The sequence below is a fragment of the Numenius arquata genome, chromosome 10 (genome assembly GCF_964106895.1).
Source record: "Numenius arquata chromosome 10, bNumArq3.hap1.1, whole genome shotgun sequence".
NCBI classification, from domain to species: domain Eukaryota; kingdom Metazoa; phylum Chordata; class Aves; order Charadriiformes; family Scolopacidae; genus Numenius; species Numenius arquata.
The window spans coordinates 1,412,944-1,439,668 of record NC_133585.1 but is presented as its reverse complement, the minus strand read 5'-3'; positions in this window follow the sequence as shown (position 1 = coordinate 1,439,668).

Sequence of the window (26,725 nt, the reverse complement as noted above, 5' to 3'; positions counted from 1 at the left end):
TCATTTCTTTTTCTAAATGCTGTGTTTGTTAATATACAAAGACCATTTGTTCCTCGGCAGATGATGCGTGTTCTTGACACTTTTCTCTTGACCTTGATTTGAGACAAGCATCAGCAAAATTTCTGTGTTGTAACTAGTAACTCCGGAAATCTGCAAATCCTTGTTCCTAGTGCTTGCTCTGTCATTACTGCAAAACCAAGGGTTTGGTTTTTTCTATGGAAATGACAGTGAAATCCTTGGCATGGCAAAATGCATGTGATATCTCTGCTATTGAGAAGTCTTCACCTGTCTCTGAACCCTGACTTCTGTTAATACATGTGAATAATGTGTGTTTCCAACATGAACTGGGCAACTTTTCTGGATTTCAAGAACATTCCTGCTCAAACCTGCAAAACAAACGAGTTGTGAAGGGTATTCTCAAAATTGAAATTTCATGCTAGTAAGGGGAAGTGTCTCATCCTCTTTATGTTTTCTTTCAAAAAAAAAAAAAAAAGAAGAAAGTCTTGTTTGCACAGATTTCCTTCTTGAGGACCAAGATTCCTTAATTCAGAAACGAACAGCAGCCGACTCTCCCAGTAGGGATTGAGAGAGCCCTTAAAACCCTTTTGTTGGCTTCATCTTGGCCGGCAGTGGAGCCCCAAGAAGAGTCCTAACTGGGTGGCTCATTGGTGGCTGCTGCCAGTGACCACCTGCTGGGAAAATCCACTGGAAAGGGTGCTTTAAGCAGCTGCACCACCATTATAGAGAATTGTGAAAATGAGATAGGAGAAAGATGCACAAGGGACATCTCCAGCTCTTGAAATCCTGCAGATGTTCCTTAGGCACAAGAGTCACAAAGCATTAGAAAAAGGCGCTCTTAATTCAGAACGCATCTTTAAAGCCAGACGCATCCTGTAGAGTAGATTAAATTTCAGTCAGAAGTTTTAGAAAATAGTAGAAATGTTCTGTTTTTACTCTAGAAATAAGACGGCTTTGCATTGTCAGGCTCCCAATAAAGCTGAAGAACTGGAGGAATTTTCTGAATAGTCCTCTTTTCCCTAGGAGGTATAATTTTGGTTTTGATGTACCATGTCACCGAAAAGCTCAATTGCCTTTATTTGGTGGGACTTGCTGAGTTGGCCATAAGTTGTTTGCCAAGTTTCATGTGTAGGAGCAGTAGAGGAGAGCTATCCATCATGTACACATGATGTGCTTTTCCATACTACTGCCATTAAACTTATTTAATGGTTTTCCTAAGGCAACTGGAGACAGATTTTATTGCAGGCAATTATAGCTTTTTTGGATATAAGGCTAGAAAAATAAGCTGCTGCAGAGAAATTATAGCTTACTTAAGAAAATCTAGGTTTCATGGCAAAAAAAATCAACATAATTGGGCTCTACAAAGAGAAGCCTGGCATAAATGTCTAGATTGCCGGCGTAGATACAATATGAAGAACTGACTTTTATCTGGAGATGGTTGAAAAGGGAATCTTTGGGGATGCTTTGATCCCTAATATCAGGGTTTTCTCAGCTGAAGTTGAGGGTAACTCTAAAAATAATAGTGGTTCTTCCATGTTTTAGGGTGCTTGACTCGTACCCCCAGGCTTCTCGGAGTACTCTGCTATCGAGCACCTAAACCAGAGGGAAGATTTTTCTAAGGCACTGCCCCATGAGAATAAGGGTGTTAATAGCTGGGCATCTTTCAAAGATACAAGATGCTACATTTGCTCCATCGCAGTTGAACTTCTGCACAGAAAATAATAGAAACAAAAAAATTCCAAGGCAACAGTTGTATGTTCCGGGTGGTTTCACTGGTTATAAATACTTTTGTTTTGGAAAATATTGTTGGGGACACAAGGGAGGAATCCTGAAATTAGTTATGCTACTTGTGGCATTTGTTTTGGTGTTTCCCAGAGAAATCCATGTATAAAACTAGAGGAAAAAATATTTGTGGGGAGGAAATAGAGGATAGAAATAGTTTGAGATGGAGGTGAAGGTAGTTGACCCAGTGCAATAGAATAAATAAGCAGTAAGTAAAATGCTTAGGTCAGCTTTTCAGAACCCATTATTTGCCAAAATGCACCCACGCGCCCTGAAAAATCCCCCCAGTTTCTTGTTTGTGCCTTTAGGCAGGTAATGAGCCCTGCAAAGTCACTGCTGTTCTCCCGCATCCTTCTCGGAGCGACGCCGTAGCAGCCAGCACAGGTAAAGGGCGTGTGGAAAATATGATGGGAGATGTTTGTTCAGAACGAGTTGTGATTGACTGCAATTCCTAACAAGCAGCCCCAGCGTGGTGAGTTCTACTCCCGACACTATTTAAGGCCGTGTTTCAGTGATAGAGATTGGTTTTAGTATGGATAATGAGGAGCATTGATTTATTGTACTGTGCATAACTTCAGAAGCAAATGCTTGTTCAAACCACATTTAGTAAGCAGTCAAATAATGTCTGGCTTTTATGTGATCCTTTCTGAAAAGTGGTGAGAAAACAAAGTACTCCTTGCTGCCTGTAAATTTCTGCTCCAAAACAACTTTACAGTAGCTGCTCTGTCGAATTCTCTCAGTCTTGCACCTCAGCATCCCTAATACTCAAATTTATTCCTAATAAAGTAACTTTTCCCCACTGAATTTGCTTCCTGCATTAAGATTAGCTGATACTTTTAGGATGCTTTATATCTACGTACTTGGCATAATGTTCTGCTTCTAATTCATCCCTCTGACATTTTCAGTATTATAATTAATATTTTAAAAACCTACACAGGCCCTGAATATTGCCTAGAATAGCAAAAATTGTCTCGTTCAATAGAAAAAAAGCATAAAAAATGCCCACAGAAGAACTTCTTCTATTACAACATAAACCAGGAATATTCATCTAAGAATATGCTGTGACTGTTCCCAGAAAGAAAATAAACTGTGCAAGTTATAGGTGTTATTACTCCCAGTTTCGGCTTTCCTGGCTCCTGGCCGGTTAGGGACCAGCAGAAATGAGGAGAATTCTGCCACAACGGCTATTTTTTCCCACCTCCATCTCAGCAGACACAAAACACAACTGAACTGAACGTGCTGCTACGGGGCACGTGGGGAGGAGAAATAATTGGAATCGGAAGCGCAGCAACAAGCCCAGGTTACTGTGTAGGGTCTGTGTTGCTGCTCACTGACTGTAAATACCCAGAGCAAAACCGGCAAATGTTATTAAGTGTCTCTTATTCAGTTAGTTCGTTTTTTGATGTTCGGTCTTTTCCGGAGCATTTGGCCAATGATTGATGTCCACGCGCTGCTCGCTCAGGGAAGGTTCATAAGATCCAGATGCACCAAAGCTCCTTGAATTCTCATTCAAAGATTTAAGAAGAGAGCAGAACTGTCCAGAAAGGACGGGCTTCATTTTCCCAGTTGATTAACTAAATATAATATAGCTCACAGGTGGGGTGTTCTTGTGTCATTCAACTTAAGTTTTACTTTTTATCTTATTTCACCTTTCCATCTAATTTTATTCCTCTGTTTTTGCTCTTGGCTTAGAGCTCTCTGCTCTTTGTGCATACTCACTTTGTTCCCCCACCTGTATCTGTTGTTCAACCACCAAAACATAGCTGAAGACTCCAAGTAAATAGAATTTTCAGAAATAGTTTATTCCTTTAATTTGGTTGTTTGGTTTTTGTTTTTTTTTTTACTGAGAAATCATAAATAAATACAAGTATTTCAAATATGCTCTCGTTAGAGCTATTTACAAGAGATTACACTGCTTTCCTGTCTTCCTGACACTTGGGTGAGCACCAGTCTGATACTTGCTTCCGCTTTACATTTGTAACTGTGGGTTTAATAGGACTCGTTTTATCGCTTCCTCCCTTCCTTGGTGTGGCTGCCGGCCAGATAACGCTCTCTGCTTGCCACGTTCCAACTCGGTTTATTTTCTGCTTTTATTTCCAGACTTTCTAGGTCAAATTGCTTTCTCACTGATAACCTTACCACCAGATTTTATTAACTTCTTGGGTTTTCCTCACACTTACCTCACATTTCCCCACCTGTTAATGTAAAGCCTCACTGGAACTCTTCCCTGGATAGTATGAGCATTAAGGTATCTTAATGTTTTTTATATTTTAACTATTTTTTAATTATTGATTTTATATTTTTAACTATTATTTTAACTATTTTATATTTTTAACTATTATTTGCCTGTTAATTTTTATTTTTGATGCAGCAGTATGCATATCTAAGGCAACTAAATTTTATTTTGAGGATAAGATTTCATCATATGCCAGGAAAAACATGTACAGCAGCTGGAAACTGTTGGTATAGGATTAGAAAAAGAGATGTAAATTGGCACATTAAAGCTCACTTGTGCCTCCTGCACCCTCAGCAGTACCAGGGAATTGCCCTCTCTAACTTGGGAAAAAAATAATCATAACAGCACTCTGACTCTTTAAGCCAGGAACCAAACAGCATCTTATTAGTTCTCCATCTTTATACCTGATGGATGCTTCGGGCCCTTTCTGCCTCTTTTGCAGCTTTTCAAGTAGTATCAAAGGGATGGGACGCAACAGGGAATTGTTCCTCCTGTAGCAAGTGCCTGACTGGAATTTAGATAGATCTAGCTTATTCATCTCCCCTTCCCCCTGCCTCCCCTGGTTCTCTAAAAAATAGGAAATTGAGTTAAAGGATGTGTTTTTAGAAAATTGAACTGATGGTTCCATCATCTTAAAAACATTTCAGCTTCTCTGAATATTTAATTTGGTATTTTATTGGAATTTTATTTACTGGTGTGTTTTGGGTTTTTTTTGCCTTCAAGTACCTGATACTTTTCTGGTTTTCTGTAATTTAAAAAAATAATCGTATTAACATTAGTCTTGTAAATCAATTCCTTTGATATGCTAAATTACTTCTCAATTCCTGACTGCTTGCATAAATTGATGTTTAGCATCCTCTTGTTTTTATCATTATTCTTGCATTCCCTGTCTTTGCTGTTTCATTTATGATACTTTAAAGATATTACACCAAAAGTTTTGGTAATTTGGTGATGTTAACATGTTCATAATCATGTTCTTCTCCTTTATCATCAGACACACACTTTCCCCATATCTTTTTCCCTGGATTTTTGGATCTTATTTTGAATTACTTAATCCCTAGGATTTAAGTGCTGCCTCCTCTTGAAGAGTTCCCCCTCACACCACCACCACCAAATTTAATACTTTGTATGTTCTTGATTGGTCACTTGTTTTTCCTACTTCTGTAATTTGCTAGTCATTTAATTCTCACACTCTTTTTGAAGATGCATACATTGCTGTTCAGTTGTTGCTTCTGGTTTTTTTGGAAGAACAATGTTAAGATTTGAACTATTTCATGGTTTCCTAAGTTTTTTTTCATTCATCTAACAGGTATTCCTCCTGTGCCATATTCTCTAGTTAATTTTGTCCCTTCTAAAATGTTTCCCGTGTGAAAATATCCAAAACCCAACCACAAACAAAACAAACCCCAAGATTTTTCTACACGGAGCTGGGAGACAACTCTTGAAAATTGCAGTAGTTGCCTCTGGTTGAATTCAAGGGTACAATAACCCGAGTCTCAACGTGTAGCCTCCAGGGGTCAAATTGGGTGCGTGATGTTAACTTCTTCGGCAATTGGCATCTTAGATTGTAGAAATATTTCCTGCTGTCATCTGCTTTGTAAATGTGAGTTCTGGTGGATTTGTGATTTCAGATATTTCTTTTTTCCTAGATAGGCAAGGAAATTATATTTTTTTTTTAGGAATGTTTAAAATAAAGTTCACATATGTGATTTCCAGGTGTTGTTTTAGTTGACTGAGTGAAAGCTCAGTTTCCAAGTATCCTCTATAAGGACTGGCATGATAGGATCTCTTGAAAAAAGATTTTAGTTAAGTGAATGTGGCCATTCAGACCAGCTGTCTGCAAGTACTGAGTTGTTCCCTGGAGTTTTACGTGTCTCGCTGATACTAGGCATATTCTACTGCATAATCTATTTTCTTATTGATCTTCAACTAAAACTTTCCTGATGCAAATGGAATTCCCACCCGAGTGATACATTTCACTTTCAGATATTTTTGACTCATCCCCAGTTCATGCAATGTGCTTCATAGAGCTATATCTGCATCAATAAGTGTAGTCTTATTCTGCTATAATTTCTAGTTGTGTTCATCACCTCTTATTTCTTTTTGGTTCACAGATAAAAGACCACCAAGTAAAACCAGGAAAAAAAAAATAATAAAAAAATCTACACCCTCACCCACCCTCCCATTCCCCCCATTTATTTCTTAGTGTGGTCAGTGATGACATCTGTCATCATTATTATGTGTGTTAATGCAGGAAAACAGCTGGTTTGTGTCATATCTAAAAATACTGCTCCTCCGTTACACAGCACGTGGTACAGTGATGGAATGTCTCTTGCTATGATGGTCGATGTTCTCTTTCCTGATTTAATAAAGCCTTTCCAAAGAGCGCTTATTCTGCTCTTCTCTTATGGGAATAGGAGTCACCAGAAGGTCTATGGCTAAACTGGTCCACACAGAACTCAGTGGAAATAATCCCATTTAAGTTAAGGATAATAACTGTTTCCCAGCTATCCTCAAAAATACTGTATTAACAAAAGTAAAAGGTTTTTGGGGGCTATACTTAGTTCTTAGATGAATTCTGACCTTGCAAGAAGGCCATGCTTGTCCCTCTGAGACCACTGTGTCTCCCAGGAACGCTCACTACAGGAACAGCAAGGTCTCACTTCAGGCATGTCAGTGTTTTATTGGATTTACCTCTAAGCTCTTTACAGAAAAGGATCGATTCAGCAGTGGATTTTGAAAACGGTGACCTGTGTTATATGGGAGATTGAACAAGATCTGTATGATCGTTCTTCTGGCTTTTAAGTCTTTAGACCTATAGAATGTATTTAAATGCTTGTTACTTAAGCATTTAAATGCTTAAGAGCATAATTTATCTCCCCTACGGGTGCTGTGCAGAAAGTCATCCTGTGAGCTTATTTGCTAATGGGGCAGTGTATAATAACAGAAAGCATAATAATGGTTCATTCATTGACGTGGTTCATGCCCTTGGGGCTGGTCAGTGTGAGCTCTCTCTTGTGCAGCAAAAAGGAGCCGCTCTCTGCCAGGTAACACCAGGAGAAAATGGCACATCTCTGGTCGTGCTTAATCAGTATTTCAGAATAATGTAGCGTGTGATCCACAGCCTCATTTCACTGAAACACTTCACAGCGATAAGAATACGAGAAATAATTAGTACAATAAATTTTCAAGTGTCTTGGGGCCAGTGGTAGTCACACGGATCTAAATCCATGTAGTATTTAATTGAGCTATAGGTAATTAAGGGACGAGGTAGCATGAAAACCAGAAAGAAAACTAAGCAAAAGCACTAGATGTGAATATTAGCAGGCTCAGTGTTGCTAAGATAGAAAGTAATAAGTATTTCAGAAAGAACTTACAGTGGTGAGAGAATTAGCTTCTGGCCATCAGGTTTCAGGCATATGACCACATAGTTAAATTCTGAATTCTTTTTATTGCCTGGTTTCCAGCTCTGTTGATTTCTCCCAGCTTCAGTTAAGGTATCGGTGTACTTACTTCATAACCAGCATGGCAAAAATTATCAGAATTATATTCATGCACTCATTGCACCACTTGTATCTGTTGCAGTAATTAAAAAGAAATATTTTAGCTCGGTTTCCACAAAAGCGTATGGGCAATTTAGAAGAACATGTTCTTCATAGTAAGCCATGCCTTGCAAGCTAAGGGAGCGCATCGTCTTCTAGGGACAGTGGGTTACCGACTGCTGTTTTAAAGGTGATTTGTCAGGCTTGGTTATTTTCTCAAAAATAGCTAAGAACATTCCGAAAGCTCTCATGAAGGAAATATGTTAGTGATGGTATTAGTATTTAATGCAATTTCTCAGAAGGCATTTACCAAAACCAGGAAATGTCACTGAATAATTCTATTTATTCTTCACCTGCTAAATACAATAAAAAAGCTCAGGTACAATTTCTAACTATGGAGGACAGAAAAAAACTAAATTTTAAATTTCCCTTTCTTTTATTTTTAAAGAAACCATGATTTTGACTAATGCAGAATCAAAGAAACACTCCTCTTTAATTTGTTCCATGGCTTGTACTGCGCAATACCTGTAATCTAAAGGTTATTCTATTGCCCACAGTACAGTTAAAATTCAATTTTCAAACTCCCTATTCCTTTAGAGATATTAACTTGCCCTTGTCAGTTTTCCATTAAAGAAATTTCTGTGCCTCGAAATGATTTGTGGTCAACCCATGTCAGGAAATTGTCATGAGGTATATGAGGAGACCGTTAATCCATAGCACATTTTTAAATTTTATACCTGAATGCTAGGAACTGGATGTAAGTCACGATTAGCCATATTTCTTTTCTATTTTACTCTGCTGTAGAAAACTGATAAATATAATATTAAATCTGGTGTATTATTGGTATCCCTGTTACGGGACAGAATGTAAATCATGTTTTAATAACTAACAGCATTTTTAAAAGCATCAGAACCTTAAATAAATCATATGAAACTGTAATTTAATCTAAATTGCTCTTTTAGAGTCCCGTGCTGTTAATGCCGAGGTTGACCTTAAGCTGAAACATCAGTGGCTACTGCTGGTTGTGTCCGCTACCGCTGCAGACAAAATCACTGCCCACTGGCTCATTTAAATTATAGACAGCCGCATGAATTAATTTTTTTGCTACTGATTGGACTGATTGGGTAGATCAAGTGTCATTTCACTGTTCGGGAGCGCTATCGTGGAACAGTGAAGGTTAGAACATGAAGTTAAGCTGTGCAAATAGCTATTCTTGATGTACTTGGTTTATTGTTTGCTCTCCAAACCCCCTAAATATGCCAAATGAGTAAGAACCCTCGTGGACAGATGTGCAGCCGCTGCAGGGGTTAAACCTGCCAAGTAGCAGGAAACAAACCCTTAAAGCAAACAAGTTTTATGGAAGTTAGTGCTCTCGCTAGGCTGAGTAAGCCGAGACAACTTTGTTTTATGATTAAAAAAAGGAACATTGGGAATATGTTGATGCTGAACTCGCTCTTTGAGCGGGTGGGGTCCTGAGCCCTCTTTTGGTTACTCTGGATCAGCCCAGGAATGAGAGTAGCTCCTCTGAAGATTTGAGGGAGAATTTCCCGCAGCGGTGCTCAGTAGGTGCAGGTGGGTTGGTCTAAAAGTGATACGGACTGTGGCTGAAACAGTAACGCCAGTGCCAGGAGGTCCCAGACCAGCTCATGTTGGCGTGGAGGTGGCTGTGGGAAGGCTGCTGTGCAGTTCAGTTGACCCCAACAAGTGCTTGTCACTGGCCATGCAAAACTCGGACAAAAGACGTTGCTCTTCCTCATTTTTAAGGTAATAGGAGATGAGAATGGAATGTCCAAGCTGAATTAATTCCTACTGTGACAGAAACAAGGACAATATTGAGAAGCTCTTTCTAACCCTGAGGATGGGACTGTGGTGACCACAGAACTCACACCCATCAGACCCAGATGGTCCCTGTAAAGAGCTGGTGTGCTCTTAAGGATTCTTCACAAAGCAGTTATTGGGTCAGTTGTGCCAGGGGATCTTCAGCCAGCCTTACTTGGAGGCTCCTGCTTCCAGCCTAGGAATCGTGACTCTAAAAGTTAGGTAAATTCTCCTGTGTGTGGTCTTCGACTTACCTGGAATGAGACTTTTCCACAAATGCATTTTGAGAATAAGCTTCTAGGTCGCACAAATGCCCTTGAAATTATCCTTTATATTTAGAGTGACAACATGGATGAAATTTTCATATTGTTTTTTATTAGTTTTATAATATTTTTAAAATACTGTAACACTTTAAAAATAGCTGAATTCCTAACTACACTATAGACGAGAGACTTGGACAGTCAGGGTTTTGTTAAATGGTGAGATGCAGCAGTGGAAATCATGTTGTGAGCTCAGTTCATGAGTAAAGAAGCCATTTACTTTTCTCTTTGTTTACGAAGAGAGAATTGCATTACTGATGTACTGAGCCGTATGATTTAGTAATAATATACTTACCTCCTTCATACAACAGCTTCATCAGTAGATCACAAATCACTTTACAAAGGAAGTAAATATAATTGCCCTCATTTTATGCCACAAACTCTGTAAAGAAACACAGAAACTCCACAAAGAAATATTGTGCCACAATAGCATTTAATTATAATAAAATTAATGTTATCATCAACCTTGTATTCATAAACCATCATAGTTGCTGACAGAGCTAAGAATCTTATTGTATTTCTGAATAACCACAGAAACCAGAATTCAGGTTTAAATTTTTGGATATTTTACTTCTCTTTATTCAAACATATTTCTACATAATTACTTCAGCTGTATTCTCAAAGCTGGTAGATAAGGTTCTCATACAATTTTTACCTGAACCTGAGGTTTCTGTGCAGCAAAAGTAGGTGATATTAACAACAAAATGACAAAGCAAAGTAGAATGTAGGATTTCCATCTCACTTTAAATTCTAATATATCAAAATGCTGACATTTCAGCTTCAAAATACTTTTTTTTAAATGGAGAAATGCAAGTCCCGTTGTGTATGCAACCGTGTTATCCTCTAGCCTCTATAAAACACCTTGCAGTTTGGTTAGAGAAGAATATGCATTGCATTATGAGATGATAAAGCCATCAAATACTGTGCTTATAAGATGCTGGTTCATTTTTTCATTTTGGAATCATTCAAAATACAATGTTTTGGGGAAGTAGTATAGCCCCTTATTTCTTCAAATGCTGAGCCCTAAATTTTATGCTCTAATCAAAAGTAATGGAGGCATTTGCAATTTTCTGCAAAGAAAAATCTCTTCTGCAATAGTTTGTCTGCTGACATTTTGGTGGAAATTGTTCTGGATTCATCAGATTTATAATGCATGAAAGACATGAATTGATACGGCTCGTCCCAGGCAACAGAGGAAATTGTAGGGAAGATCAAGGTATGATACACTTAATGACAGCCTTTTGGGGAGTGTGTCTTCAATTTATTTAATTTTCTCCTTCCTTTCAGCATCGTGCAGTATGCATGGCTGTGCTGGCGAGTTGGGTTTGTACTTTAAAGAGCTTGGCTCGCTCAGGAGGATCTGGGTACTAGTGATGTGTGTGTTAGCAGTTAAACTCTGCCCTTCGGTGCCTTTGTGCTGTGCGATGCCAAACGATCTGGTTCCTGGTGTGCAAAAACCAGTAGGTGAACCAGAAGCTGTCAACAGCGGTGTCCATCGGTGTGTTCTCCTGTGAGAAAGTCAGCAATTCCACCCATTGGTACACCGAACCATGTGTTCAACATAGCTTTCACTGAAAACCTATTTGAGTCATACTATAATATCCTTTAATTACTGTGAATAACCAAAGTTATTACTAGAAACCATAAGAAAATACACAGCTCAGTTGCACTGTAGGGGTTGAGAAGAACTGAACCTATGTGCAGTGTCCAGAGAAGGGCAACAGAGCTGGTGAGGACTCTGGGACACAAGTCTTCTGAGGAGCTGCTGAGGGAGCTGGGGGTGTTCAGCCTGGAGAGAAGGAGGCTGAGGGGAGACCTTCTCGCTCTCTACAACTCCCTGAAAGGAGGGTGTAGCCAGGGGGGGTCGGTCTCTTCTCCCAAGGAACAGGCGATGGGACAAGAGGAAATGGCCTCCAGTTGCGCCAGGGGAGGTTCAGATTGGATATTAGGAAAAATTTTTACACTGAAAGGGTCGTCAAGCCTTGGAATGGGCTGCCCAGGGAAGTGGTTGAGGCACCATCTCTGGAGGTATTTAAAAGCCAGGTAGGCATAGTGCTTAGAGACATGGTTGAGTGATGGTTTTTATCAGAGTTGGGTTGACGGTTGGACTAGATGATCTGAAAGGTCCCTTCCAACCTGGGTATTTCTATGATTCTACGATTATTGCAATCCAAAGAGGTGGCAGGGCGATAGAAATATCTCTATTGTGTATAATATGAAAGCAACGGAGGAAGGCAGGCAGGAAATGGCTTCTTCTGTCTTTTAAAATACAATGCACAGTAAACTTGGATACTGGGAATGATTCAGTGCGTGTGTTAGAGAGTGTGTGTGTGCAAGTCTAATTATGAACAGATTGACAGCAATGTGCACAGCAATTCCCTTCTGATACGTAGCCAAAGTGCTAATGCTGGCGGCCACACATGAAGAAATATCTGAAGAACAGGCCAAGAAAAGCTGCTTTTCCTGGATCTGATCGCTGTATCCAGGCGAGCTTTGTCAGTTACTTCCTATAATTAAAGCATCCACTGATTCAAATTTTTCTCCAATGGCTCTAGAATGTTTTCACTTCTTTTAAAATTAATAAATTAGTCTTTTCCAACATCAATTCTGTGATTAATTTTTAATAGATATCCTATAAAATGTATCCAGGCATGAACTTTCAAGGCTTATGAATTGCTGGGCCAGAATTGGCAGCACTGAAATGCAGTTCTTTCATTTGGCCACAAAATCTTTATATCCTAGTTGTCACCAGCTTAAAGAGATGATTTAAAAGCAGCCAATTGGCCTTTAAATGCCTTCAGAGATCCCACATAATTATACAGATGCCAAGCTCTACCCACAGGCAATCTGCAAAATTTCCTGGTGCTCATAAATTGCCTTCATCTAGACTAAAAAAGAAACTATTATCCTTGTTAACGTATCTGATTTTAAAATGACCTGGATCTCGTGATAAATCAATTTTAACTTCCCTTCTTTGTTAATCTCTAAAATAATAAAATTTATGAAATATTTAAGATCTTAAATTAAAAGCAATTATGCATTAAGGTAATTTATTAACTCAAGTAAGAGTGGAAGTCAACATTACGTTATAGGTGCCTTTTTATCAGTTGAGAAGGACTTCTTAGGCAATGAGGAGGGCAGTAAAGACATATTATGCCAAGTGATTTCATTAGCTTTGTACAGAACAGATGGGCTGTTCTATTACAGGAATATCTGAGGAGAATGTTTTGAAACCTCTTGTAAGAGCGCTTAGTCTGAATTTCCTATTTCTTGTTTTGTGTTGATGCCATCCTACTCACTTGCTCTGTAAGATGCATCAGTCAGATGCTGTCACATTTACTGTTGTGTTAGTAGTCCCCTCTGTCTTAACCCCAGCCAAAATGAGCAACGGCTGCCCCTAATTGTAAGGAGATTTTAAAGGATGTAAGTCGACGGCTGATTAGTGAAGAGTGGAGCTCGATCCTCATCCCCAAAGCTTGCAGCACTGAAAAAAAGGAAAAAAAAGAGAAGTTTTTTGACACAGCGCATGGGAAGTGCAGAAAAGGCTTCTGCAGTAGTACAAATACAGAAGCATAAACATAGCAGTTGCAAACACAAAGTATTTAATACCAGTATTTAATTCCATTTAATACCATGTAAGGGAAGGATCTCTAATTTGGAGAACTAAATTAAAGCTGTGGATATTTACATCTCATCCTACGTTAAAATAATCATGTACAACAGGTGTTCATCTTAATTCAGGAGCCAGAAGAATCCCAGTTTCCTGGGTTTATGATGTTACCCTTACCCTGAAAAAGGCCAGTGAAAAAGACTCGCCTGTGAAACCGGACCTGTCTCCTCAACCCCTTCACGTAGTCCTCAGTTTGTGAATCAGTGGAGGCTTGTGGCTGCTATATCCTGGTTTCAGCTGGGATAGAGTCAATTTTCTCTCTAGTGCCTGATGTGTTTTGGATTTAGTGTGAGAAGAATGTGGATAACACATACTGTTTTAGCTGTTGCTGAGTAATGTTCATATTAATCAAGGGCTTTTTCGGCTTCCCATAGAAGCTGAGAGGGACCATAGGTAGGATGAGCTGGACCAAAGGATATTCCATATCATAGACATCACAGCTAAATCACATAGCTAAACAGAAAAATGAAGAATACAACCCGCTCCACAATGCTCTGAAAGAAAAAAGCTAATTATCAGTTTAGGCATTTAGGAAAAATTAATCATAAACAAGTTTTTAAAAGCTATAACCATGCTATTATTTTAAGCTGATAAGAACAGGAAGGAAAAATGCTGAAGAACAGTAGTAACTTCATGTGGGAATAAAAGAGTTCTCATAAATAGGAGCTGAAGAGCCACCACTTATTTATAATGACTTGGTGTGTAGATCTAGTATGCTCTATAAATAAGAGAACAGGAAGGAAAAATAGTCACTATATGTTCAAGTTCTGGAAAGGAATGATGCAACTATTATACTTTTTCATAAATCTAAATCAGGATAAGATTTTTTTTCAGCACTTCAATATTTTTAAAAATCCTCTCATAACTTTTAAATGTTCTCTTATATCCAGTTACCTACCGTGGGATTTATTTAGTCAAGGTATATTTATAAATAAGATTAAAAGACCTGAGAATTACATACCCGAGATAATACTCAGTAACCCCTGGTTTATGCTTTTTTTTTTTTGGCAATATTCTTCCCAAGAGCTGGACTCCCCGTGGATGTCGGGGTTTGAGCAGGCAGGTGCTGAGATTGCTCGGTGTGTTCTGGCTGGTTCCCAGGAGCTGCGTTACGGCTGTGCCGATCCACAGGCTCTTGAAGGGTTTGCATGCTGGAAAAAGCCAGAGCTGCTCCTTGGGTTTGGGGGGGTTGGATTTGTTTGGTTGGGTTTTTGTGTCTGTGAATGTGTGCCCACCCCTTCCTATAATCTCCAGCTCGGCCACGTGGCATGTCTCGGGGCCACAGTGAGACCTTACTCTGCTCGTTCATCTGAAATTGCTCTGTGCTGATCTTTGCATTAGGCTAAAGGACTGTTCTCTGGCCCGGTCTTTCACTGAGAGCAAGATTTCACCCGGGTGAATCACCGTGACTTCAGCCGTGAGTCAGGGAGTCTCAGTGCCCGGTCTGTTACGGGCCTGAAAAAGCAATATATATCTTTTCTTTTTTCTCTTTTCCTTCCATCTTGTCTACATGAGTCTCTCTCGGGACTTGGGATTGACAAAACTTTTTTAGTTTTGGAAGCAATACCACTACTTTCAGTGCAATGTTTCTACACTTTGCAGGAAGCAAACTTGGGTCTGTAGTTTACTCTTCCCCTTTTCCCCCCAGCACAGAATAAAGACAATAAAACATTTTGCTTTTTCTGAGACTGAAGGCCAATAGTCTTGCCCCACGCCTCCAAAAGTACAGGCAGTCGAGAAATGCAAGCAGACTCATCGAATCATAGAATCATCCAGGTTGGAAAAGACCCTTGGGATCATCAAGTCCAACCATCAACCCTACTCTACAAAGTTCTCCCCCAACACCGTATCTAAATGACTCTTAAACACATTCAGTGTGGTGACTCCACATCGTCTTCTGAATTGAGTTGGTCTCTTGACTTTCTGTTATGAAATACTGAATCTGGAATTCGAAACAGGCTAAACTGTCTCCTTCTGACTGACTTTGGCATCATGGGATTCCTATTTTCTGGTTTTATGGATGCCACACATGTAGGCTGCCAACTCCAGGTGCCACAACAAAGACCTGCTGTTCCCCAGCACAGGCTGGAGGCTCTCTGGCAGCCGAGGGGAGAGTCAGGAAACTGAGAGAACTTCAAAGAGTTTGGGCAAATTTGCAACGCAGACAGAAATCATAGAAAACAGAGGGGAGTTACGTGATTTAGGGTTGTTTTGAAAGGCTTGGATGTTGGTGATGTGTGATATTGTTATAGATTAGCATTTCTGCAGTTGTCTCCCATGTGGAATGATTGCTTGAGCCTATTCCTCATTGAGCCTATTTAGGAAATTGAGCCTATTTAAGCTCAGCTTAAAATAACTTTTTTGCTATTTCTTACATAAATTTATGGTTTCCTCTTTTGCTCCTGCCCACAAGAACATCTGATTATCGGTGTTCGCTGCAATCTCTGTGGGAATAAAATCACAACGAGCATTGTGCTCTGACTGAGCTCATGCGCTTGATTACCGTCTTTGGCTCCTGATTGCAAATGAGCTTGTAACAATAAAGCCGTACAAAAGAAATGCGAAAAATGTCAGGGCCGGATCCGCCAGCCCCTCCTGAGGGCCGCAGGATTGGCACAAATACTCGGGACGGCTGATGAAATGAGAAAAATAATACCTTGTCTTTGAGCTCTGAGCTGTAATGCTTTCCACTTAGGATGCTTGCTCCCATTAGCAAGGATTCTTTGTTAAAGCCTCCTTTATCTCCGGGCTGTCTCTCAAAGGCAGCTTAATCACATTTATTTACTTAATAATTTAGAAAGAGAAGTTCTGAACGTTGGGGAAAACTGATACTTTGGCCTTTGTTTGACAGTTTAATATATTGCAAGGGACGTTGCATTTCATGGAGCGCTGACCCGGCGGAGCCGGTGGGAGCCTCCGAGTGCCAATTTAATGCTGCTGAGCTTCTCTGTAAGTGAAACTTTTCTAGCGTAGTGTTTTGATTCATCAACAGCAATTCCAGCCACGTCTCATCTAACTCTCCCTCCCCGCCCTTCCCAAATGAAATTGCCTTGAAGTCATTAACATTTTTACTTGATTTTTTTTGAAATGTTTTAAGTGGACAGTGTGGTCCTCAGCTGCTGCAAATCTCTCTCGGTGCCGTTCTCGGAAAATGCCTTAATGCCCACTGACAGAACTGGGCTTCTCTCAATATGGCAACAGCCTCTCCCTTCTTGCCCCCTTATTGCAAAATCCATTAATGTGGCATTTAGAGAACTTAGATGCAGGAAAGAGAAATCCAATTCTTAGATAAATCTGAGATAATTAAGCTCCCTTCTCCCAACCTGCGAGAAGACCGTGCTAATGTCCCGGGGGACACACCATAGCCGGGGTGGGAGCACCTCCCTTCTCCACTTCCATCTCTTCTCTCCTATAGAAAATGGTTCTTAATGGACTGAGACTGCAGTCGTGTCAGACCAGAATGTTATAGACCAGCAGTGAAGGGACTTACCTTGGAGAGGAGAGTCCACAGTTCCAGTTCCTCCTTTGAGTGCTTTTTTTAGAAATTAATGAAACATTCCTCAAACAGAAACCACAAATTAGCCCTCTTAGACTGCCCCAACTACCCAGCTTCAGTGCCACGCTCATGCTTGCCATCGATTTCTGGTTCCACACAGACATGCAACAAAGCATATCCACATTTCCATAACTGGAAACCAGTTAAATAGAGTAAGGTGAACAAATTAAAACACCCTGCTTCCATACCGCACGTGGTTTTGTGTTAAGGTAATTTAAATTTCTCTCGAGAACAATTGTGATGCTTGTCTTCTATGGAGAAGCTGGAAATACCCTTATGATAAATTACAATAACAGTAAAGAAGGGTGCTTCTGATACCTGAACGCTTTCTTTTTTTTTCCTTATGACTTGATTTTGTAATTTTGAAGACAGGGAAGTTATTTTGTTGCAGATTCCCTGTTGATTATTTCTGACAGCACTTATTTTGAAAGTGAGTTATTTTCAATGTCATCTTCTTAGATAACCACAGATCAGGATATAGATAAAAAGCTGCTTTAATTGTCTCACATGAGAATTTGTGCGTTTTGAGGGCTGATACTCACAGACATTGCTCCCATTTTGCTGTACAAGCAAGATGCCTTTAAAGGCATTTTGAGTTGCTGCAATTTTAGGTTAGAGTTGTAGAATTTGCTAGACCTTCTCTACTGAAGAACTTGTGCTGTTTAATGCTGATCTACCTAGTGGTCACACATTTTGAACAGAACACCTGATTTCTTTATTTTTATTATTATTTGCTTAAATGAGGATATTTGCATCTAAAGAAGCTTCCTTGATAAACTTTTTTTGCAACCATTTAAAAAAATAGGATCTTTTGGTAGGATGCATTCCATAGCCTGTGTTTGGAGACAAAAAGATAATGAGCATGTCTGCAAATTTAGGAAGGCAGTTTCTTAAATAGGCTTTTACTTCTTGTCCAAATATTCCTGAAGCTTCTAACTCCCATTTTGTTCCATTAATATTTTATCCTGGTAATGTGTGTTACTTTGGTTTGTCCTGAAGCTAAAGTTGAAGGACTACCACCTGGGCAAACCACCCTAGGGATGACTTAGAAATCTTTACAAAAATCATACTAATTGCAGAATGATAAATTAATGAAGCCCCACAACATTTGTTCACTTGGAATAATTCCCAGATAATAGAACACAGTAAAAGGGGTCATTTTGCTAGCATAATTCTCTTTTGCTGAGCATAAAAAAATGAATGTAGCTGCTTACTGCTGGAGTATCTCTAACATAATAACGTGGGTCATTGTGAATCCGGTAAATTTGAGTCATTTACAGGCCACATTTGAAGTCAGTCTTGAGGCAAAGGCATGAGTTCTCTAAGACAAGCTCTCTGCTGCAGGTTAAAAGCATGTTCAAGCTCGGTGCGGCTCACTCTTGGTTCTGTCAGTGTTGGGTTGATGGTTTGACTCGATCCGAAAGGTCCCTTCCAACCTGGGCAATTCTATGGTTCTATGACTCTGAGTGTGTACAAAACCCATAGCCATATAGTGGATCACGTATTATACACGAATATGAGTCCTAATGAAGAAGCACAATAGGAAAACAAATTATTCAATTGCATCCTTTTCACGTTAACCTTGATTGCTGTTGTTAACAAATTATTCATTAAGTTAGTGATATGTACGCAAATAGAGGTGGGATTTAGGATTGAGGTGGGGTTGAGGAACAAGGGGAGGGCAGGCACGCAAGCTAGGCTGACTAGAAAGAAAACATCCAAGATGGTCTCCACTTGGTCTGTAGCCACAGGCACTTCAGGGCATGCTCTGGTGCCCAAAATTGTTGGGGTTTTTTTTGTGTGTGTATGGTTGGACTCAATGATCTGAAAGGTCCCTTCCAACTATGAAGATTCTGTGATTGCACAGACCCAGAAGGACTATGTTTGCTTAAGGGATAAGACTTCATCTGAATTTCCCAAGTACGAGGGAGATCAAGTAGAGTTCAAATGACTTGACTGCTTTCAGGTTCGGCATTTCCTGGTTAAACACAAAAACTGAAGGTATTCTCCGTTTACCGGCCCAGCTCCATACTCCTCTGCGCTATGAAAGCAAAAGAGAAATCAGCTGTGGCTCCTTTGCTGTGCGTCTTTACGTAGCACTCAGGGGACCTCCAGCCAGTGGGGAGCTATTTCTGTGCTGGTCAAACATATCTTTAACTATATTATTTTCTGGCTATTTTTCTTTCACAACAAGCGCTTCTTAATGTACATGCAAAAGGCTGCCCTGATTCTGTAGGTAACGCGTGCTGTGGTGGCGTCCCGTAGGAGTTGTATATTTTATTTTCCTTGTGTCTCAGGGTGGCTTATGGCCCACGTAGCTGACAAACGCTTTGATAGTAGTTCCCAGGCAGGTCTCACTCCCCTCGCCACGTGCACGGAAACACAACCTGCACATAGACTCGGCACCCCTAGGATAAGAGCATAAGGACCCCGGACTACGTGTCTCGGGGGGTGCCACAGCAACATTTCTGATTTCAGCTGTTTGAAGAAGTAGAAATGATGTTATGGAATCATGGAGAGGAGCAGAAGAGAGCTCTTGTTGCTTCCCGTCAGGCTTAGCACACGCATCTTGGCTTCTCCTTGTATTTGGATTATGGAAAGGAGTTGGGGGGCGCAGGGAGCGGAGCCCATGTGTGCTCCTGGGGTTGGTGGGTGATGGAGAAGCCGAGGGCTTACACTAACCTGGTCTGGAGGGGTGTGGGACAGATGTCTATGGTTTGCTGTCTGTCCTCTGCTGTGCTGAGAGGAACTTGTGGTTTGGCGTATTTCATCCTGGTTTCAGAAGGAACTGCAAGGAAAAAGATACTAAGGGGAATCTTTGCATTTGTTGAATGTTGTAAAGTGTGTGATTTGGGTTTTTTTGTTTGTTTTATATTTATTTTCTACTTTTTCCTCACATGGAGAAAGCAGTAAGGGCAAAGAGAATTACTCTTGCCTTCGTAACTTTCTCCCATGAGTCATTCTCTCTATTTTTGCCATTCTTTTCCAGGACTATAATTAATTTGTAACTGTTTTGGTTGTTTGTTTTTTTTTCTTTTTTCCAGTTGTATTTCTTTGCATGTTCCACCCTAGCTTTGCAGTGTAGCTCTAATATACTACACAAATATATGCCCTAAGCATTTCAAAGCCTGATGCGAGTACCTGACAAACCATTAACGTTTTGTAACATCTAAATGGATGCAAGACAAAGGGACAGTCACGTCTGTCACCCTGTCACTGCTTTTCCCAACTACTCACAATTTTTCCTTCCCAGGCAGGGGTTAGAAGGTTGCCTGGACAGATCAGGACAGAACTAGCACTTGGGATCTCTCAAATCTATAAAATCTTAAATCAATCTATAAAATTTTAGTCTTTTATCTATAAAAAATTATTAAAAAAAAACAAACAAAAAAATTGACAAGTTGGGAACAGAAATTTAAAAATTAAAGCTGTGGCATTTTACATTCTTGCAGTCTTAATAGCATACCTTCATCAGACAGCAGCCAGCAACGTGTTCTGCACTGAAATACTGTGGTTTAACCACTTTAATCACATTGCGGCAGGGTCAGATTGTCCCTGACGGTGCTTTCCAATCAAAAGAGCCAGGGTGATTTTAAATCAAACCTGGTGTGCTTCTGAAAGCCGCCTCAGCGTCAGAATAGCAACGGTTGGACTCTTCCCATCGGTACTTTTTGTTGCTGGATTAATTTTAGACGTGCTGCGTGTGGATTATGCGTAGAACGTTGTTTTCCTGTTTGTGTTGCTGCTGCAATTAGCTCCCCAGGAAAGCAGCTCTTCAGGGAATTTCACGTTCCAGCATGCAAGCCTGCTCCGACGGGGCTGCTAGTCCTGGGAAGGGGGCAGGGAGACGTGTGCGGAAGCCTAAAAAGTAACTATAGGTGCATTGAAAAAAGACATTTGTGGTTCTAAAGCGACTTGCGGCTGGGAACAGGAGGGGCAGCCGCCGGCACGGACTCCGGAGCACAAAACTGATGGTGTCAGTGACGTGCTGGGCACCCCTTCCTTCAGCTGAAATTATCACGCTCTGGAACTCAATTAAGAAGCAAATAGCACATCCAGTTTAATTTGTTTTACTTTGCCCCTCAAATATTTTCTTTTTTGCAATGATTGCAACTTTTGCAATGATAATAGAAACTGATGGTTACATGACAAAAATATATCCCCTGGTAACCGTGGCCAAGTTTTTCTGTGTAGATTTCCGCTATTTTACAGCTGCTGGTTGTTTAAATAGTAATGCTGGGTCTATTGCCATTTACATTAGTAATTCTGCTACCACTGAAAACACAGCTAACGCAGGAAAATAGGACTTTTGTTTTCTTTTAATTGAAAAAAGTTGAAATCTTACTCTAGAAAGAAAAGCACCTTTTGGTGATAATGTTCACAGAAAGCTGTGTAAATGAAGCCAAAGAAAGCAATGTAGCCTTCTTAAGCTTGGAACCTTTTCCAGCACTGCAGCATTCATGTAAAATATGTACCATGAAGAATAAATACTACTGATTTTTTTATGGCACTTAATGAAACTTTTTTATGTGTGGCCATTTTTATTTTTAAAATGAGCCTTTACTGAATACAGGAAGAATGGACAATTTAAAGTAGTCGTTTAATCACTGGACTAACACCGGTGTAAACATCTCTTTGAGTTCAAGCCGCAGGGTGAGATTCTTCTCCCACCACTGACAGAGTGCTGTGTCCTCCTCTTAGGCACCAGTTTGGGTTTTGTACTATTCCTGTGTTTCTGAATGCAGAAATAGCAATAAAGCACACAGAATGGAGTTTGTCCTTGAAAAACTACAGTATCCTTTGTTCCAACTGATGGAACTCAAAGGCAACGGGTTTAAGATCAAGTTTCTTTTCCCCCCTCTTTTACCCCAAGGTAGGAAAAGTGATGGCTTATTTCAGTACTACTTTCTGAAAGATTAAATGATTATTTTTTTTCTGGGTATGACACAGCAGAACAGCAGCAAAGCACCTGGAATGGAGAGCAGACCCAGAATGAAGTCTCTTAACGTAGAGAAATGATAAAATTGCTTTTAGACAAGTAATTCCCGTGCAGAGTTGGAGGGGTGGTGGATTCAGTGGATGCTGCTGCTGTCTGTGTATAGAAGGACCAAATGAAGAGGGGGAATTTGTCAACTGGCTTCATTTCTGCACTGAGCAACGCAAATTTCCCCAATAAGGGAATCTTGGGGGAAAACAAGGGGAAAAAACCACAAAGGCTTGTAAGACAATGTATCCATCTTTCCCTTAGTTGATAGCCTGTGACTACAGAGCTTTATTCTTTCCCCCCTTGGAATTAGTTGTATATAATTTGGGGTCCTCTTCCGGATATTTGTGTCCATTCAGCATCGTACCCATTGCAGGCACACTTTACTTTTCTACTTATGCTCATTGGTATCCCAGTGCTGTCAATATTTGGCATTTCAGCATAAATCTTCAGTGTAGCACAGAATAATCACAAGCAAGGGTTAACTTTTAGTAAACCTGATAAAATTTTTATTCTGTACAACTTTTTCTCCATATCTAAGTTTCTTCTTTCAAATCTAAATTCTAATTAAACAGTGTGAAAAGGAACTTGAAGCCTGCTTTGCAAGGTAGCTATTCACTGAGCTGAATAACAATTAGAGGAGATAAACATTAAAGTAGCCCTTTCTTCAGTGTTTCCTATTAATGAATGCTAATGTGTCCCTTCAGACACTGTAGCATCTACAGTTGTATTTAAATGCCCTTTGGGGACAAAGTACACATCAAAGTGATAGCTGTATGTCAAATGGCAAGTGGAATAGTAATATACATTTATCATTTGTTTTCTACGGACTTTTTTTTAAAAGAAAACTGAGTTTTCTTCTATGAAAATTGCCAAGGCCTGGATACTGCTTGTGTGCAACACACAACACAGCTTTTCCCCTTGTGCTCCCCGTCTGCTTCATGAAGGGCTGTTTGTGTGAGGCTGCTGCAAAGTCAGACCCCACAGATTTCAGGCTATATAGGATGAGAACATTTTTTCATGTACGAACAATGTGGCACCACTCCAACGAATCTTGGGAGTAGCCAAATGTCTGGCCTAGAAATCCTCATTACCCGTGTTTACAAGATTAAATGTGTGTTTATAGTATAATACCGAATATACTTTCTATATTGCATTGCAAATGCTATAATTTTATAGGCTGCATTCTCCATAACAAGAATCCTGTACATTGCAGTTTATTTTTCTAAAAATATTGATTACAGATTGGTCACGTAAGGGATATTAGTCTATTTTAGGGAACATCCACAGTTTCCCGGATATGTCAGATTTTATTAATAGGATGCATCTGGAGCACGTAAGACATTATGCCCCGAAGTACGATTTGGGAATGAGTGTTGATTCTATGGGAGGGCATGCCCTCAGCTCTCTGCTTAGTACGCTGAAGACTCTGACTTATGGAAAATAGAAACTGATAGCTTACATAATTAGACTCATTCAGGTAGAAAATCCGAAGTACAAATTGATGAAAAGGGAGCTAATGAAGATTAACAGCTTTGTTCTTCCTCCAGTTATTTTCTTCTGTCACACTAAAATTGCTTTCCCACCTCCTTGCTGGTGCTCGGCTCTCCTTCCTAGGGTGCAGCCTGGGCCGTTCTGTGATTCTGAGATAAATTCTCTCCAGTTTGAAGGCCACCAGTCCCCTCTCTGTACTGGGGCAGCAGGATGAGAGTTTTAGCAGGAGACTCCCAACCTTTTAACCGTCAGAGCTATTGCTTTCCAAGTGGACACAGAGTCCCCAGGGGAATAAAATGAGAGTTTTCACCTTGTGTTTTTCATGGCTCTGCTCTAAGCTGCTCCTTGAATTCCCACGGGAGATTGATATAACAACCCCATCTTGTTAAGCAGTAAATGACTGGGTTTCATCTCTGCGATGTGTGTAGGTGAGCTAAGCACAAGAGGCTGTCAAGGATGTTGTTGAGGGAGCTCTTCCCAGACAGAAAAAAAATACCAGGAGAAAAATCATAGAGTTTCTCCTATGAGAAAAGGCGAGGGGTGAAGCCGATGAGTGGTCCGTAAAGATGAAGGATGCTGGGATGGTGATATCGGAGATTAACACCCCAACGGGATGCTCGGGTACCGCTTGGATGGATTAAATGGCAAAAGGATTTATTGGGCAAGGAGAAGACTCGCAGGGACAAAAGGACAACCAGCGCAGGGATTAAGTGAAGGAGCCTAAAGGACCTACACAAATTGCTTCATTGGCGTTGTTTTGAATAGGGAGAAAAAAGTTGCTAGAGTCAAGGTTTAAAAAAGGTAAGTTTAAGCAATGCTATGGTGAGATCTTGCAGATGTGGGTGGAATAGCAGAAAAGATGATGCAGTTTTTTGAGATACCTAAGTAAAGAGAAACAGCAAAATCTGGAAAAATCCAAAACGTGCAGATCCAGAGGGATGGTTGAGGTTGTGAATTTAAGGGGAGAGCAATTTAGAAATTCCAGCACTATTGCTATAAAATATTTATGACAATAATGAGATATTTTTTTTTCTCATCTGAAATGGTGCAGGTGGGTCACAAAATGCCCAGAGTTGATCATTCGTGAAACCTAGTCTCACGATCAGAAGAGTTTTGTCTAAATCTGCACTTGTGACGTATGTAAATTAATTTACTTCAGAGATCCAAAGGCTGTTTGAACTAATCACCTACCGGTGAAATGTTGTTAGGACTGCTGTGAGCAGAGCGGGCTGTAGCTGTAGTTTACCAAACAGTGTATCACCGCACTGGAGGTCACCCTCTTTCCCTGTCTCCCATCGATACTCCCTTACAGGGGCTCCAGATACCAGAAGCACTGCTTGGATCAGAAATAGCTGCCACGTTGGTTTTTGCTGTGTTAATGCCGAGAAAACCTCAGAGTTACGGTCTCACACAAATGTTTCTATATTTATTTATGCCTTTGAAATAAGATCCTCAAAGAAAATACCAAACAAACAGAAGTTGTCTCGGATACAGCCGTATTAATCCTCCTCTCTTCCTCATTTTTGCCTAATTGGGGCTCTGTTTCATCAGGCCACTTGAGCTCCACTTAGTCTTACTGATTTCAATGAGGCTGACACATGATTAAATACGTGCTTACATGCTTTGCTCCCTAATGAGGGAATTAAATGTACGCTTAAATAGTTTACTCAAAGCAGAACAATGTTCTTTGCCTGCCTTTTAAATATGTGTCTGTATATATTCATATCTATATGTATGTATATAAACACACACATGCACAATACTGCTCAGACAACCAGACGGTAAGGAGAGCAATAAAAATGTTCAAAAACTTCCCAGAGCCAGGTTTTCTCAGTATTGGAGTTCCACCTCACCAGACCTTTGCAGCGTGGACCTCTGCACAGTGGGACAGTGCTGTATGTCAGACCCTCTGGAGAAGAGAATTTCATAAGGCTTCCTCTCTCAGTCAAGCCTAACGGCGATATTGGATGAAAATCCAATATACAGGGAGTTCTGTTGCTGTCTGGATTTTGTGGCAGGTAGAAGGGACCTTAATAATGGTGTTAAACTTTACCATGTTTGACATGGTTATCAGATCTCATCTCATTTTCAGGTAGGTTTATTTGATGCCCAATACCTAGAGGTATCCAGTAGCCCTGAGAAAACCCAGGAGAGGTCCCTGGCAAGCCCCCTGCCCCTGTTTTGGGAAAGGCTGCAGTTTTATTTTAGTTCTCTCACCTTCTAATTCTCCAGGTTCATGATACTCTGCATCAATCTTCGTTCCTTCTGCATCATGAATTTGTCACTCTGGTTTCACCGCGTGCTCCCGTTTTTCAGCCGCGTTCATCTTTTAGCGCCTGCTCTCCTTCCAGCTCAGCCTGCATTTGTTCCCTCCTTTCCCATCAGAAGTTACACTCTTGGATGTGCGTTCTTTAATTTCAAGCCTCACTTACTTTCTCCCATTGATCAATCATAGATGGTACTTCAAGTACCAGCTGCAGCCTACCTATAGCCACCTGCAGGGACCTGTAGCATCGTATTCAAGGGTTTATTACACCCCGCAGCCTGTGCTGCCAACTGGATGAAGGAAGGAGGTGAGTTAGATATTCAGCTTACGCCACCTTCTCTTCCATTTCTCTCCAGGTGTTACTTATTTTTTTAAGTCATTCAGGGTTGAGGGATCCGATGGATGTGTTTTGCTTGGATTATGGTCCAGGTGAACACAGCTCAATGTGTATATAACCCCCGAGCAGCCACGTACGTATTTGGTGTATTTAGTGTTTGCAGCCTCTGTCTTTGCCTGTTTTTTCCCGTTCTGGCCACTCCTGCGCGTCTGGCCAGTCAGGAGGCATCGTGCTTCGGCTGATGGAAGAATTTCCATCCGAGATCATCAGCACAAAAAGCCCAAAAATGTGCTGAGCTGAAGGTACTGGGAGCCAAAGACAGGACAGTACACGAGAAGATGAACGAGGATTTTGGTTTGTGACACCATGATAGAAAAGCATTGGATGTAATCACAGTTTTGATGCAAGAGAGCTCTTTTTTAGCTATAAGAAAAAAGACTCAATAATTACGTTTGGAGATGCAATGGGGTTGATAATTAACCTGTAGGTGTTAAATCACCTATGCTGACTGGAAATTCAAGTGCCAGTTATTAATATTACTTCCTGCCCCTTCGGTAACAAATCACAAATAATTACACTTTATTGAAAAATAGTCCCATAATGTGGTATAAACCACAGCGGAGTTAAGAAAATGACAGATGCACGTGTTAACAAACTAACCCTTTCAAAAGTTGTATTTTCCAGAATGGCATTCATTCCCAA